We start from the raw sequence: 14,849 nt of genomic DNA, 5'->3' as shown, positions 1-14,849 counted from the left end.
TGTGCTACTGCACATGACTGCAGCCATCTTTACTCTGGACTGTGTAGTGAGGTCAATGGCTGGGGAGGCACACATGTATAAAAAACAGCTTTTATATCAAAACTATAGAGCATGACGGAGTATGATAGGGGAGGGAGTATTACAAGGGAGGCTCTGCCTACCCTGCTCACCCTGACTGCACATCCCTGCTGTGTAGAATGACATGGTGGGAGGCAGAAGTCTCTTATTTAGCTCCTATGAAAGACCCGGTTAATACCTGCATTTAATGCTGTTCCAGTATCCTGCAATGCTACCCACCAGCAGCATACACTCAGCGGCGGGTTAACTGTTTGAAACCTCGCTGCAAACTCAACACCTGCACGCACATCATTTCCAGCAGAACAACCTAAGGGCCTGATTCTGAGATGGACATGTACGGATCTGGTCCTGCGACATCGCTTGCAGTGCCCCGAAAGCCGCAGCATGATTGACATGCTGCTGGTGTTTGGGGGTGGCTACGGGGAGCATTCCAGAAATCGGGGACATGCCAAAATCAGTGACTGCGTCCTTGGACACAGTTTTATTGGTCCCAGTAGAGTGGTTTTGCCGGACATGCTGAGTATCCTGAGAGTGACTGAGACATCTGATGGCCACCCCATGTTCACGCAGTGGATCCATTGCTGCTTCTCTGGATGCAGCCAGCGGATCACAGAAGCTGGCAGTGGACATATTTCTACAAAAGATGCCTCCTGTCTGCGGCTTTTACATATTTTAGCACAGCCGCTGCGTACTATGACATAGAGATGGTGCTATATGCGTCCACCACTGAATAAGGCCCTAAGACAGCTTCCTCCTCACCAACCCTCAGATCCACTTTACCACAATATACCAATCTACTACTAGAGGTTTCATCCGCGAAATTCATTGGGCTGAAGGTATTTACACAGGCCAGTTTATATTGGGAATGATAACTACTATCTACCTATCACCAACACTTTCACTACCACTAGATGTTTACTCCACTCTTAACAGGCAGGTGGACTAATTATTGAGGGCGGATTACATTCTGTTCTTTTATCCTTACACTGCAGCAGCAGTTTATGTTCTACTGAATGCTTTCATTACTAGTACTACTTGATAACGATTGATCGTAATATTGTTTGTTTTAATATCAGTCTTGTTTATTAAATATATTTATGTTTTAATTCAGAAGTCTCCCTTTTATTGCATGACACAAGTCTGATAATAATATTATACGTTTATTAGACCTGCTAGCGTAGTGAAGTCTACAGTATCTCCTATGTATTAAGTGCAAATATTGGTGGTATAATCTAGGACTGGATTAAGGTTTATGTGGGTCCCAGGTCAACTAGTTTATGGGGGCCCCTATCAATAAAATTATCTGTAAAATATTCTGGCGATGTTATTAAAAAATGTAATGTATAATGTGTAAATACTCCCAGCAACACACTGCAGTGGCTCCAGTTCACATTATGCCACACAGAAACACAATTTCACATATGCCACAGTGTCCCCACGTTGGTGATGTAGTTATGTGTTAATCCAGCTATGGTATAACTACTCACTTTATAGGATATACAATTATTTACAATGCACATTTGTGCAATCACTGTTATTTTTGCTATTTTGAAAACACCACAAAATTTTGGACAAGTCAAGCTTTACAGGGGAACAGGTCATTTCCCAAATGTAAGGTTCCAGCGATGCAACAATTAGCATTTTGCAAAATGTGTGAAATATAAGTAGGCCTTGGACAATGATGGTTATCTATACCATATTGACTCTTTTAAAAATCATCTTACACCTTTCATACTTTACTAAATATTTAATGTATACAATACTGTACATGGAACAACAAGACTGAATAAGTAAATTATACGGATCTTAGGGGGTCTGTTTATTATCCCCAAAAAAGCCCATCTCTTTGCAACTTATCAAAGGCTAATGCAGAAATTTGCCGGTGGTAGCTATGCCTGCTGTGCATGGGAGAATTATCGTTTACACAGCACAAGGACAGTGTCAATAAAGGCACTGCTGCTATCCTGAGATCAAGATCACTATCAGGGAGCGATAAAGAAAAATATTATATAATATAGTAAAATAAAGTGTCTACTCCTTTTGAAAAATAATTAAAATGTTTTCTATTTTTTTTAATACTTAATTTTTTTTATATTGTTACATTTAATAGAATCTGCTAATGTATTCTGGATTTTCAGTGCAGTGCACATGTGTAACCCGGCAAAGCTGGGTTACGTGTGCGCATAGGGGACTTGGATGGTCTGAAGAAACGCTAAGTCCCACCGTGCCGCTAGCATCCACTATTGATAAGTTGTCCAGTAAAAGATTTTCCATTGATACGACAATTTATTGGGCCATAGTGATAAATAGGCCCTTCGGACACTGAATAGGTACAGTAAGCAAAGATGATTCAACTAATTTTAATTCCAGTGTTTTTGCAAATTGACTAGAGATGAGTGAATTTTCCAAAACAATTATTTTAGCCAAACATTCAGTTGAACACACAGAACAAAAACAAAATATGAGTTACAGAAATTTCCAAAACATGTTTTGAATAGAGAAAGGAATAACTTCTTATTCATTATACTGAGATGAGCAGAGGAGCAAAAATAAAAACAAGACAAAACATTAAAAACAATTATATTGATCCTGTCTGGAAACAGAAGGGCAGATTTCTGCCAATTATTTTAGTAGGATGAAGAAAAAGTAAATTGTGATGGAAGAGTGATATAAAATTGTAATATCTGTATTTCATTGTGAACCCCACCAGGCACTGCTCCTTTATGAAACTTAATGTTAATGTATCTACAGTAGCAATCCCAACAACTAACATTGTAGATTTAAGTTAAAGGGGCCTATTCATCAACACTAAAATAACGGTTTTAAGGACATTTTCCTTAATTACCGTAATTTAGTATTCATTAAAACACTTAACACAGGAGATATCTCATTCATTATATTACTATCTGTACATGTGGGAATGTTAGAGGGGGTAAGGATACACAGTCTTATTCATAACGATATCTGCATGTTTATACATTCCAAGGTTCTTCGGCTCATAGCTCAGCAGAAATCAGTCTTTGTAATATTTTGCAATTTAAAGCTTATGAATAACTTTACAGGCTCAGATCATCCATCTTGTTACAAAATGGAGTCTTATATGGATAGCCTAATAACAGATTTATCACAGGTTACACTTACCTGCTGTCAGTGTGAGCAGGTCCTCCTCGGCTCGCTTTGTTGCTCCCTGGTCCCTCCTCCAGCTCCTGCTGCTGCTCTGACACTGTGTTCTCCTGGCAGAACACAGTAAAGTTTAAAAATATATATATATATATATATATATATATATATATATTTTTTTTTTTTTTTAAACTTTACTGTGTTCTGCCAGGAGAACACAGTGTCAGAGCAGCAGCAGGAGCCGGAGGTGGCTGCAGCGGCCAGGTAGGTGGGGGACAGGGAGGTGAGCGGAGGAAGGTGGTTGAGGGGGGACAGATTTATCGCAGCTGTAGGCAGTGCTGTGCACGCGCTGCTTTTACGGATGTAACGGCGCATGCGCAGCACAGATTACAGCTGTGGTAAGTTAGAGCAGGCAGGGAAAAGTATCTATTTTCTGAAAAGCTGTCTTCGCAAAAAATACAGATTTTCGGAATAGATACTGAGAGGAGGAATGATGAATTCCTCCGGTAATTAGGTAGAACTCCATGCGAGTTCTAAACCTAATTACCTCCATCAAATTTTTAGTAATGATGAATAGGCCCCTAAATCACTTACTTTACATTGTTTTGCACTGGAAGAGGTGTAGTATGGAGCCACGGCACCAAGAGCATGCCTAGGCTACAGCTAATTTCGAATTAAATAAACGGTTTACAGAGATGAGTCAAATTCATGAAGGGAAACTAGTTCACATCCATGTGAAGCAGCCTGAAAGAACTGGATTATCAAGGGCTGACCTTACCAGACCCTGTCCACCTTGTGCTGCCATCACCTTGCTCCTGTCCTCTCTGTGCTGCCTGTAATTTGCCCCTTTCCTCTCCCTTACTTTGTTTTTACAGTTTTACCCCATTCTCCTCCAACCAGAGCATACACAGTATGTCACTGTCACCCTGGCCTGCCCAAAACAGTAGCTAGTTGTCTCCTGAACCAGGGTGCCCCGTGCCCCCCCCCTCTTCCTGATGGCAAGTCCTGCCCCCCAGCGTCCAGTCATGGATCATGAAACATCACTCACAGTGCCAGATTAATGTTGGGGTGATCAGGACAGTCCTCCTGGGGCCCCTGCACACGGGGGGCACCCACACACAGCACCAGGACTTCAGCATCAACCCTGTATTCTACTGTGCTTGGTCCCGGGAACCCAGCTCCCTCCAGTCCCTGCACTGTTTTCATGGTCATTTTGTGTCTGTCTAGTAATGATACTACTGATGCCACAATGCTGTCATTGCAATTCTGTCCGACTCTGAAATGATTACCCATGCTTCTCAAAGCTAGCGCCAACCAAGCAAGAAGTGTTCGGCCAGCAAATTTATTTATTTATTTATTACCAGTTATTTATATAGCGCACACCTATACCGCAGCGCTTTACAGAGAGAATATTTGGCCATTCACATCAGTCCCTGCCCCAGTGGCGCTTACAATATAGGGCAACATGCACACACACATACACACTTGGGTTAATTTATGTTTGGAGCTAATTAACCTACCAGTATATTTTTGGAATGTGGGAGGAAACCGGAGCACCCGGAGGAAACCTACGCAAGCACAGGGAGAATATACACACTCCACATAGTTAGGGCCGTGGTGGCAAATGATTCCAACCACCAGGAAACCAGCAGCCTGGATAAGTGGTTGGCATATTAAAAGGGGGATTGGATGCAAAGGGGTTTTATTAGTAGGAGTCCACACAAATGACTTGCCCTTGGGCATCCACACACCTTAATCCAGCCCCATATGGGAGATAAGAAGAGGGTCACTCACCACTTGTAGCACCCCTCTGTCACCTCTAACGTGAAGTTGACTTCTGTCCACCAGGGTTAAAGGCAGAGTATGTTCAATTTGGAGGAGGCTGAGATGTGCAGCCTGCTCAGATGACACCCAGTACCCACACAGCCAGGTGCCCTATTTCTTCCAGCAGGACTCTCATGGGGTCTCCTCAGTCCATCAATTGCACAGAAGCCCTGCTAGTACTACCTGAATTTTTTTATTTTAAATGGTCTGGCACACAGTCTCCTCCAGGTGACCCAGTGACAAGTGTGGTATGAGAGATCAACAATATAAAGGGTGGCAAGACATGCAATAGGTCAACAGGGACAAAATGTCGACTGGGTTGAAAAGTCGACAGGTTTAAATGGTTGACACAGAAATGGGCAACACATTTCATATTTTTATAATTTTGCCCTAATCCTAAACCTCCCCCTGGCTCCTAACTCCAAACCTCCCCTGGTACCTAACCCTAACCCTCCCCCAAGTGCCTAACCCCTAACCCTAACTTTAACCTTAAAAATGTGGAAAAACCTTTAAAAAAAACATGTGACGACCATATGTGTGCCAATCATTTGAACCATCAACCTTTTTAACCTAGTCAACCTCCTGCATTGTCAACCTTTTGTCCCTGTTAACCATTTGGTGTCGACCCACTGACTGTTGACCAGTGGCGGCTCCAGAGATGGCGCAGTCCAAAATTGAAATAACAGACTATCAGCATGGAGCAGAGCTTAGCGGAAGGTATAGGCACCAGCCGGTGACTGTGATGGGTTAGCAATGCAGAATACAAGCAGTGACGACCAGTATGTAATGCAGTAATGGCAGGGTTTCACAGAGCTATGTGGAACACGTCCATGTTCCACTATGGGACTCTAACACATTGACAAGTCGGCTCCACGCATGTGCAGAAAACTAAACAGTGTCCATCTTGGTTAGGGAATGAAGCCTCTCAGATGGAACCAATATGGAGTCTGCCTGGTAGCGCTCTACTAGACGAAGAGAGATGTACCTAAAAAATCTAATTTGTCTGATCTGACACCCAAAGGGTCAGTCCAGTTGTGTGGTGCAAAATTGATAAAAACCAATTTGAAGGTGGAGTGAGATCAGATTATGGGTGTGGATGGGAGAATTTGAGGCACAATCACTAGCATCAGAGATATATTGCATCCCAATTTTTAAATTTGGATTTTTGGGAGCTATACAAGGACATGATGGGTTATGCAGTAATTGCAAACATTATATGTTCTGTGACAAGTTCATTAGTGCAATAAAATAAATAAAAGCTGTATAAAAGCTATGCCTGGCTTGGGGCTCAAAACATTGTGTATCTGCTATATAACTTTGACCCTGCAATGGTTACGGCATTGTGCCACGCCATAAAGTAACTTTTATATTTCTATATTTTACCTGCTATGAAGCTTATGCACAAAGTATACCATTTTTTATGTTTAATTCACTTATCTACTGACAAACGGTGCAAAATAGTTAACGTTTTATTGCTTTCCATGAAAAGGGAAATATTTCCTTTTTTCTCCAGCCATACTGTTTTATTTATTGCTGGATAAAATATCCATCCTGTACTTGAAAGACAACCAAGAAAGTTGTGTGATGTTATGTCTGGAGATAAGCAAGATTATTAAATCCAATCCTTTTAAGGAAACTCTTAATAGCAGGGGTGAGTTACCAAAGGCTTTGCATTTATCTAATGCTTCATCCCACAGGAGCCAAACCTTCCAGAAACCATATAATTGAAAAAAAAAATTGAATATAAATCTAACTCTAATTAATTTAAAGTATTCTATCCTCTCCATCAGCTGTTAATAGGTAAACAGCAGTAGCTTCAGCAGTGAGAGCAGAGAAGGGAGGGAGCGGAGCATTTTGTCAGATGGTATGTGAGTTGCAGACGGCAAATATTTGAGGTTTGTGCAGTGGCGGTTGACACAGCACCGCAATCAATTAAACAAACAAGTTACAAGGTTCTATTGACTGAGAACACAATAGTTCAGCAAATCTGGTCATTCAAGAAAAATAGGCAGAAGTATTATTTACACAAGCGGAAGCCCTGAAACACTGGAACATGAATAATATACCTGTTCTCAAAGCACTACCACAATAATACAATAGTCAATTGTTGGGTTTGGGTGACCAAAATTAGGGATTTGCTAGTGTTTTTAGTAGGACTGTAAAAGAGCTCTAGAACTGGTCTAGAGATCAGCAAAACTCCAATGTTTTGGTTCATCTAACGATTCATGTTATTTGGCCATTAATTGTATTTTTCATAAATCTTTTCATAGTGGCTGAAACAAATTTACATGTTTAAAATTAATTTAAAAAAAATTAAATTCATGGGGGTAAAATTATTACTAATGTGAAAGTTTTTAGAAGTGGAGATGTTGCCCATAACAACCAGTCAGATTCTATTTAACATTTAACTAGCACCTTCTGGAAGATAATAAATAGAATCTGATTGGTTACTATGGGCAACATCTCCAATTCTAAAAACTATCACTTTAGTAAATGTACTCCATAATGTACGTATGTTCAATAAGTTACTGTTGTGTCTAACAGTTTTTTTTCATAAAAAACAGCATATTAAATGACTTTGGAAAAACATTAACAATTTAAAAGATGTCCTTTTATCCTTAAAATGTAAGAGATACTTGTCTTTTTTCCAGTCTCCCTATTAGATATAAAAGATATTTAAATGTATGTGCTGCTTTCTAGAGCAAAAAAAATTTTTATTTTGGAGGAGGATTGATAGAAAATGAAATAGAGTGAGTGGTCCTTGCGTGGTCAAGTCTGTTATCAGAGTTACTGTATCTACACGTATGAGTGTCAGCACAACAGGGATCACTCTGCAGATTGCAGCATTGTTTTCAGGGTTTAATCTGTCAAAGCAGTTTATCCAATCACAACTGAGGACATTTGGGAATCAGGTGTGAGCAATATTACTAAGATGCAGATGCATTCCTTTATAATGGCCTAAACTAGTACTCTAAAGACAACTCTGTTGAAGTAGTACTTATATATAAAGACCATTATCTCCTAGGATGCTCCAACAAAAGGATTTTTAGGTTCTGGTTTTGTTGTGGACCCGGGGTGGTAATAGGAGCAAACACTGAAGCAGATTTAAAAGTAAACGTAGAGTTTTTAACGAGTGGCATAACAGACATGAATGTGGCAAAACAGAAAGTCCGGGTGTAGCACTAAAGTGCACTTGGGAACTGTAGTGATGCAATGGGAAAAAGTCCAGGCAGTGACAACAGAAGGCAGTCCAGTATTCCAGGTTTTGTGAGGCTGAAATTAATTGCAGGCTGAAGTGAAAATGTCCAAAGGAAATGTAAGTGGAGGCAAGGTGCAGGGTAACAGCTGACACAGGTACTCAGGCAAGGGAGAGGCAATAGGAGGAGGCAGTGGGAGAAGGCAGTGGAAGTCCAGCAGGGTAAGGAGCATGTTAGGTGAAGCAGGCTAGGCAGAGATCCAACAGGCAGGCGGACAAGCTCAGGAACTCTCTCCCAGCTTGCACTGAGAAACACATTGCACTGGCCATGAAAGGAAGCTCTGCACTCCCTTAAATACCCAGTGCTGCACTGTGACAGGCTAGAGAGAGCATTTGACACACCAGGATAGGGCAACTAGATCACATGTCCAGAGGCAAGATGGCGGCTCCCATGCCAGCATGGAACGGAAGCACCACCAGGCCTAACCAGACCAGAGTGACAGTATGCCCGCACAGGACTACACGCAGCCAATGCACCCCGCCAGACACCAGCACCACCACCAGATGCCCCTCGCAATAGCATCCTCACAGATATTACCCATCGTCCCCTATGCCGGGAAACCCTGGTCGTTACAGTACCCACCTCCTTATGGGTGGCCTCAGGACACCTTCTAGGCTTTTCAGGGTGAGCCAAGTAGACTTTGTTGACAGGTTTGGAAGCGTGGACATCCTCAGCTTTGGTTCAACAGGAACAGGAACCTGAAACCCCCTCCTTGTGTACAAAACTTGAATTCTCCTCTCGAAGTATGCAACTGAAAACCCATCCTGGGGCTGGACACTCGGAAATCCCCTATAGGGCTGAGGCTCTGGAGACCCCTTTGAGGTTGAGATCCAAGAGACATCCTCTGGGGTTGAGGCCTTGGAGTCAGCCCTCCTGAGGCTACAAAGAACTTCCCAACAGGTGGTTGCAGTTGTATCGTTGTCAAAACTTTTGCCCCAAGCACGGGAGTATTCTGTAGTGTTTCTGGGCCACTATCAGGGGATAGTGACTGTGACAAGGTGTCGGTCTTTGGAAGGCATGACCTTTGACATTCCACACTCCATGACTGAAACTGCATAGTGTTCCAATCAATTCTGGGGTTATGCTTACGCAGCCACGAGTATGCAAGTATGACTTCATGGGAAGCCTTAGGTATGATAAGAAAACTGATATGTTCAACATGGAGGGCTCCAACACGAACTAAAACAGGTTGAGTTTTCTTGGACACAGTTCCATTATAAAGAGATTTACCATCAATAGAGGTCAAGCAGACAGTATGATCCAAGGTGCTGCAGGGAATTTGTAATTTATCTGCCAAATGAAACGACATGAAATTCCCTGCTGCCCCAGAGTCCAAAAGGGCAGAAACAAACACAGGGCTTCGAATTAATGTCTAAGGCTATGGACAAGACAGAGTCAATATGTTTAGAGGACGGAAGAATTGCTCATAACTGAGCGCACCAAGAACTAGCTAGAAACGGGACTCTCCCCGACTTGCGGGTACAGGAAGCCACCAGGTGACCCGCGTCTCCACAGTATAGACAAAGTTTCTCTTTAAGGCGTCTGTCGTTCTTCGTTAGGAAGACGGGTATGATTTACCTGCATGGGTTCTTCCTCGGAAAGGGAGGGAGTGGGATGGGTAGGGGAAGGGAAATGCTTAGCTCTGTGCTTTTCATCTTGGCGCTCTCTAACGCGTATATCAATTTTATTACAAAGGGAAATGAGATCACTAAGACTAGAGGGTAATTCACGAGTCACTAGATTATCCTTTAAATGATCTGATAGACCTTGCCAAAAGGCCAGTGTTAAGGCTTCTTCATTCCACTTGAGTTCAGATGTCAACGTCTGAAACTGAATGACGTATTGGCTGACAGGACGGGTCCCTTGTTTTAACTTCATAATACTGGAGGAAGCAGTGGAAGTTCTTCCAGGCTCGTCAAAAATCTTCCTGAATGTTGTTAGAAACTCTGGGTAATTATCCAGAAGTGGATCTGAATGCTCCCAGAGCGGAGAAACCCATTCTAGGGCAGAGCCGGATAACAAGGATACAATGTACAGTAAACCACTTTGGTTTTAGGAGCAGGGAAATTAGAGGGTTGCAAAGTAAAGTGCACATCGCACTGGTTGAGAAATCAATGACACAGTTTTGGACTGCCATCAAAATTATCAGGTGTGGGAAGATACAAATGAGGAGTAGATCCAGAGGAAGATATCACAGGAGTGGGGATAGGAGTAGCTGCAAGCACACTAGGAGCCATTGATGTAGCTTATACAGTGTCCAGACGGAGTGCAATGTCTTGCACAAACTGTGCCGTCTGTCACTGTATAGACTCCACACTCTCCAAGCGAGTTGCTATGCTCTGAATTAAAACCTGTTGTTTAGTTATTTCTTGCATGAACTGAGCCATTTGGTGCTGCATAGATAGCTTCCAGGTTTACCAAACCGCCTGCAATACGTCGGAATAAATCCGCTCCAGACTCCTGTCTCATGGCCGGGTCCATGGGGCCATTGCAAACTGTTAGGTTCTGGTTTTGTTGTGGACCCGAGGTGGTAATAGGAGCAGACACTGAAGAAGATTTAAAAGTAAATGTAGAGTTTTTAATGAGTGGCTTAACAGACATGAATGTGGCAAAACAGAAGAAGGGGTTTAGCACTAAAGTGCACTTGGGAACTGTAGTGATGCAATGGGAAAAAGTCCAGGTAGTGATAATAGAAGGCAGTCCAGTATTCCAGGGTTTGTGAGGCTGAAATGAATTGCAGGCTGAAGTGAAAATGTCCAGAGGAAATGTAAGTGGAGGCAGGGTGCAGGGTAACAGCTGACACAGGTACTCAGGCAAGGGAGAGGCAATAGGAGGAGGCAGTGGGAGAAGGCAGTGGAAGTCCAGCAGGGTAAAGAGCATGTTAGGTGAAGCAGGCTAGGCAGAGATCCAACAGGCAGGCGGACAAGCTCAGGAACTCTCTCCCAGCTTGCGTTGAGAAACACGTTGCACTGGCCATGAAAGGAAGCTCTCCACTCCCTTAAATACCCAGTGCCACACTGTGACAGGCTAGAGAGAGCATTTGACACACCAGGGCAACTAGGCACATGTCCGGAGGCAAGATGGCGGTGCCCATGCCAGAACGGAACGGAAGCACCACCAGGACTAACCAGACAAGAGTGACAGTATGCTCGCACAGGACTACGCGCAGCCAATGCACCCCACCAGGCACCAGCGCCACCGTGTGCGTGGGTGTTAGGCTTAACCACATTAGCGCACAAGATACAGCGACTCCAGTCGTGCTCAATCAAAAAAAAACAATACAAGTGTCTTATATATTTTTCTTCTGTGTGTGCGTGGGTGTTAGGCTTAACCACATTAGCGCACAAGATACAGTAACTCCAGTCGTGCTCAATCAAATAAAAAACAATACAAGTGTCTTATATTTTTTTTCTTCTGTGTACTTGTGGGTGTTAGGCTTAACCGCAGTAGCGTACAAGAGCCAGCCAGCAACGCAAGTTGCAACCTTGTGCTGCCCAACTACAGTCGTGCTCCAAAAAAAACTCTGGGGCCAAGTTATTCTGGAGCTGACAAAAAATAAAAATCATCATTTGCCTTTTTTTTATATTTTTGTGTGTGCGCACAACTGCACGCGTGTTAATTTTGTAACCGTACCTTGGCTACACTATTGGTGATTGTGACACTGCTTCTAGACTGCATAAAAAATATGGAGGGCTGTCACATGACAGGAGAGCAAGGCCAAGAACCACTTGTTGTAGCTGCCGCCAGCCGTGCAAGGCCGTCAACTTCCTCAACCTCTAGGAAAGCCCATGCCCCAGGGCTTAAGTCATGCCATCGATATGGTAAAGCAAGTTTTACTGAAACTAAGAAAAAAAAAATTGAACGGATATTTGTCTTTAGATAAACAAACAATTAGCAATATGCCATTCACTACACAAAATGGAAACGAAAGGATAAGGCCTTGGCCTATCTTTATGAAGACTGCTGATAGCCCTTCTGATTGTAGTAGTAGTGGTGGTGGTCCAATTAAAAATGTGAAAGTTGTTAAGACAGCTCCGGAAAAACCAACTGTGTGCCCTGAGAAATCTAAATCACAAATACCCGAGGAGAGTGCAAGTGTAGCCGCGGTTGCCATGTGTGAGCCGACCTAAATACTAGTGTACTAGAGGATCCTCCAAGTTCCAACATTTGTGTGCCCTTGGAAATGTGGGGAAGGGCAGTCAACATCTTGCACCTGTAGTCATTGAGGATGCTTCTGTGGAATTGCACATGGAGGAGGATGATATTTTGTTGGATGAAGGCGCTAAGGATGATGAGGGTGTTGATGATGAAGATGTTGGTGATGAGGATGTTGATGCCGAGGATGTCCTTTGTGCAAGTAAGGCAACAGCTGTTGCCCATGGTTTGAAAAGCCAAAGCCCATTGTTGTCATGCCGGGACAAAAGACAAAAAAATCTACATCTCTCGTATGGAATTATTTCCATCCCGATCCGGACAACAATTGTCAAGCCATATGTGCCTGTTGCCATGGAAGAGTGAGTAGAGGGAGGGACCTAAACCACCTAGGAACCTCCTCCTTGTTATGTCACTTGGCGGGCATTCATCAAATATCAAAGTGTACATCGCCAAGTTCCAAAACTCAAAACGTAACAAGTCCAGTGTCACCTACCTGCTCCCTCTCTGTGAGATCCAAGCGCCTTCGATCTCCACCACCAACACCTGCATCATCAACATCCAGATTCATCATCCAAAGAAGTCCTGCTGCATCCAATGTTGGTATTCGAAGCATGATTGACTCTTCTCCTATCCTTGATTCCTCAGAGGGATCCTTGATGACAACACCTGTTGCTGCTACTGCTGTTGCTGTCAGTTAATCTTCATCCCAGAAGGGGACCAGGAGGAAGACTACTAGTAGCGTATCCTCCAAAAAACAATTAACTGTTAAACAATCGTTTGCAAGGGCAAACAAGTATGACAGCAATCACACAGTTGCACAGCGGATTACTGACGCCATAACAGCTATGCTGGTATTAGATGTGCGTCCAGTATCCGCCATTACTGCAGTGGGTTTTCAACAGTTATTTTAAGTTCCTGTGTCCTCACTACCAGATCCCTTCTAGATTCCACTTCGCTATAAGAGCAATTCCAAATATGTACAAGGACATTAAAAAAACCTTATTAATGTCCTCAGAAATGCCGTTGTACCCACTGTCCACTTGACCACTGATATGTGGACAAGTGGGACAGGGCAAACTAAGGATTACATGACTGTGACAATCCACTGGGTAGGTGTATTGCCTACAACAGCAACATCTCCGAAAAGACAGCTGATACAGAGGCAGGCTCCTTTTTGTATAACTGGTTTCACTAAGAGGCATACCGCGGAGAACCTCTTAGAAAAACTCAGAGAAATCATTGCTAAATTACTTACCCCACTTGGACTCTCCTCGGGATTTGTGATTTCAGACAATGCCACCAATATTGTGAGAGCATTACATCTGGGCGAATTCCAACACGTCCCATGTTTTGCTCACACAATAAATTTGGTGGTGCATCGTTTTTTAAAAAGTGACACGGTCGTGCAGGAGATGCTCTCGGTGGCCCGCAAAATATCCAGGCATTTTAGACATTTGGCGACCGCTTGTCGAAGATTACATGACCAGCAGGTACAGTTAAATTTGCCCTTCCATCAGCTGAAGCAAGAGTAGTAACTCAGTGGAATTCTACCCTCTATATGCTTCAGTGGATGGAGGAACAGCAAAAGGCCATCCAGGCCTATACAATGGACTATGACATAGGCCATGGAGGGGGAATTCACCTTTCTCAAGCACAGTGGAGAATAATTTCCGTGTTGTGCAAGGTTCTCAAACCCTTTGAACTTGCCACACATGAAGTTAGTTCAGACACTGCCAGCTTGAGTCAGGTCATTCCCCTCATCAGACTTTTGCAAAAACAGCTGGAGAGACTGAAGGAGGAGCTGAAATGGAGCGATTAAGCAAAGTATGTCGGACTGGTGGATCAAGCCCTTGATTCACTTCACCAGGATCCAAGAGTCGTCAATCTATTGAAATCTGAAAAATATATTTTGTCCACCATTCTGGATCCTAGGTTTAAGTCCTACCTTGAGAGTTTTTTTCCAACAGACCAAAATCTAAAACTTTGCAAAGAGCTATTGGTCAAAAAATTGTCAGCTGCAGCCGCATGTGAAATGCCTTCATCTCCTCCTTTAGTTTCAACAGCTGCCAGGAAAAAACTAAATTTTCCTTACCGAATGCCTGCTGGTCATGCAGATCAGTCACCAAAAAATGACATCTGGTCAGGCCTGAGAGAACTGCCTACTAGTGACATGTCTTCTACCGTGACTATGTGCGATACAGTCTCCATTCACAGAATGGTGGAGGACTATTTCAGAGATAACATCCTAATAGACATGTCAGACAGTCCCTTTCAGTACTGGCAGGAAAAAGAGGCAATACGGAGTCCCATACACAAACTGGCTTTGCATTACTTAAGTTGCCCACCCTCTAGTGTGTACTCCGAAAGAGTTTTCAGTGCAGCTGGCAACCTTGTCAGTGATCAGCGTAGGAGGTT

Source organism: Taudactylus pleione, unplaced genomic scaffold (assembly GCF_031769625.1).
Source record: "Taudactylus pleione unplaced genomic scaffold, aTauple2 ptg000105l, whole genome shotgun sequence".
NCBI lineage: Eukaryota > Metazoa > Chordata > Amphibia > Anura > Myobatrachidae > Taudactylus > Taudactylus pleione.
The sequence above is the reverse complement of the archived record's forward strand: the minus strand, read 5'-3'. Positions refer to the sequence as shown.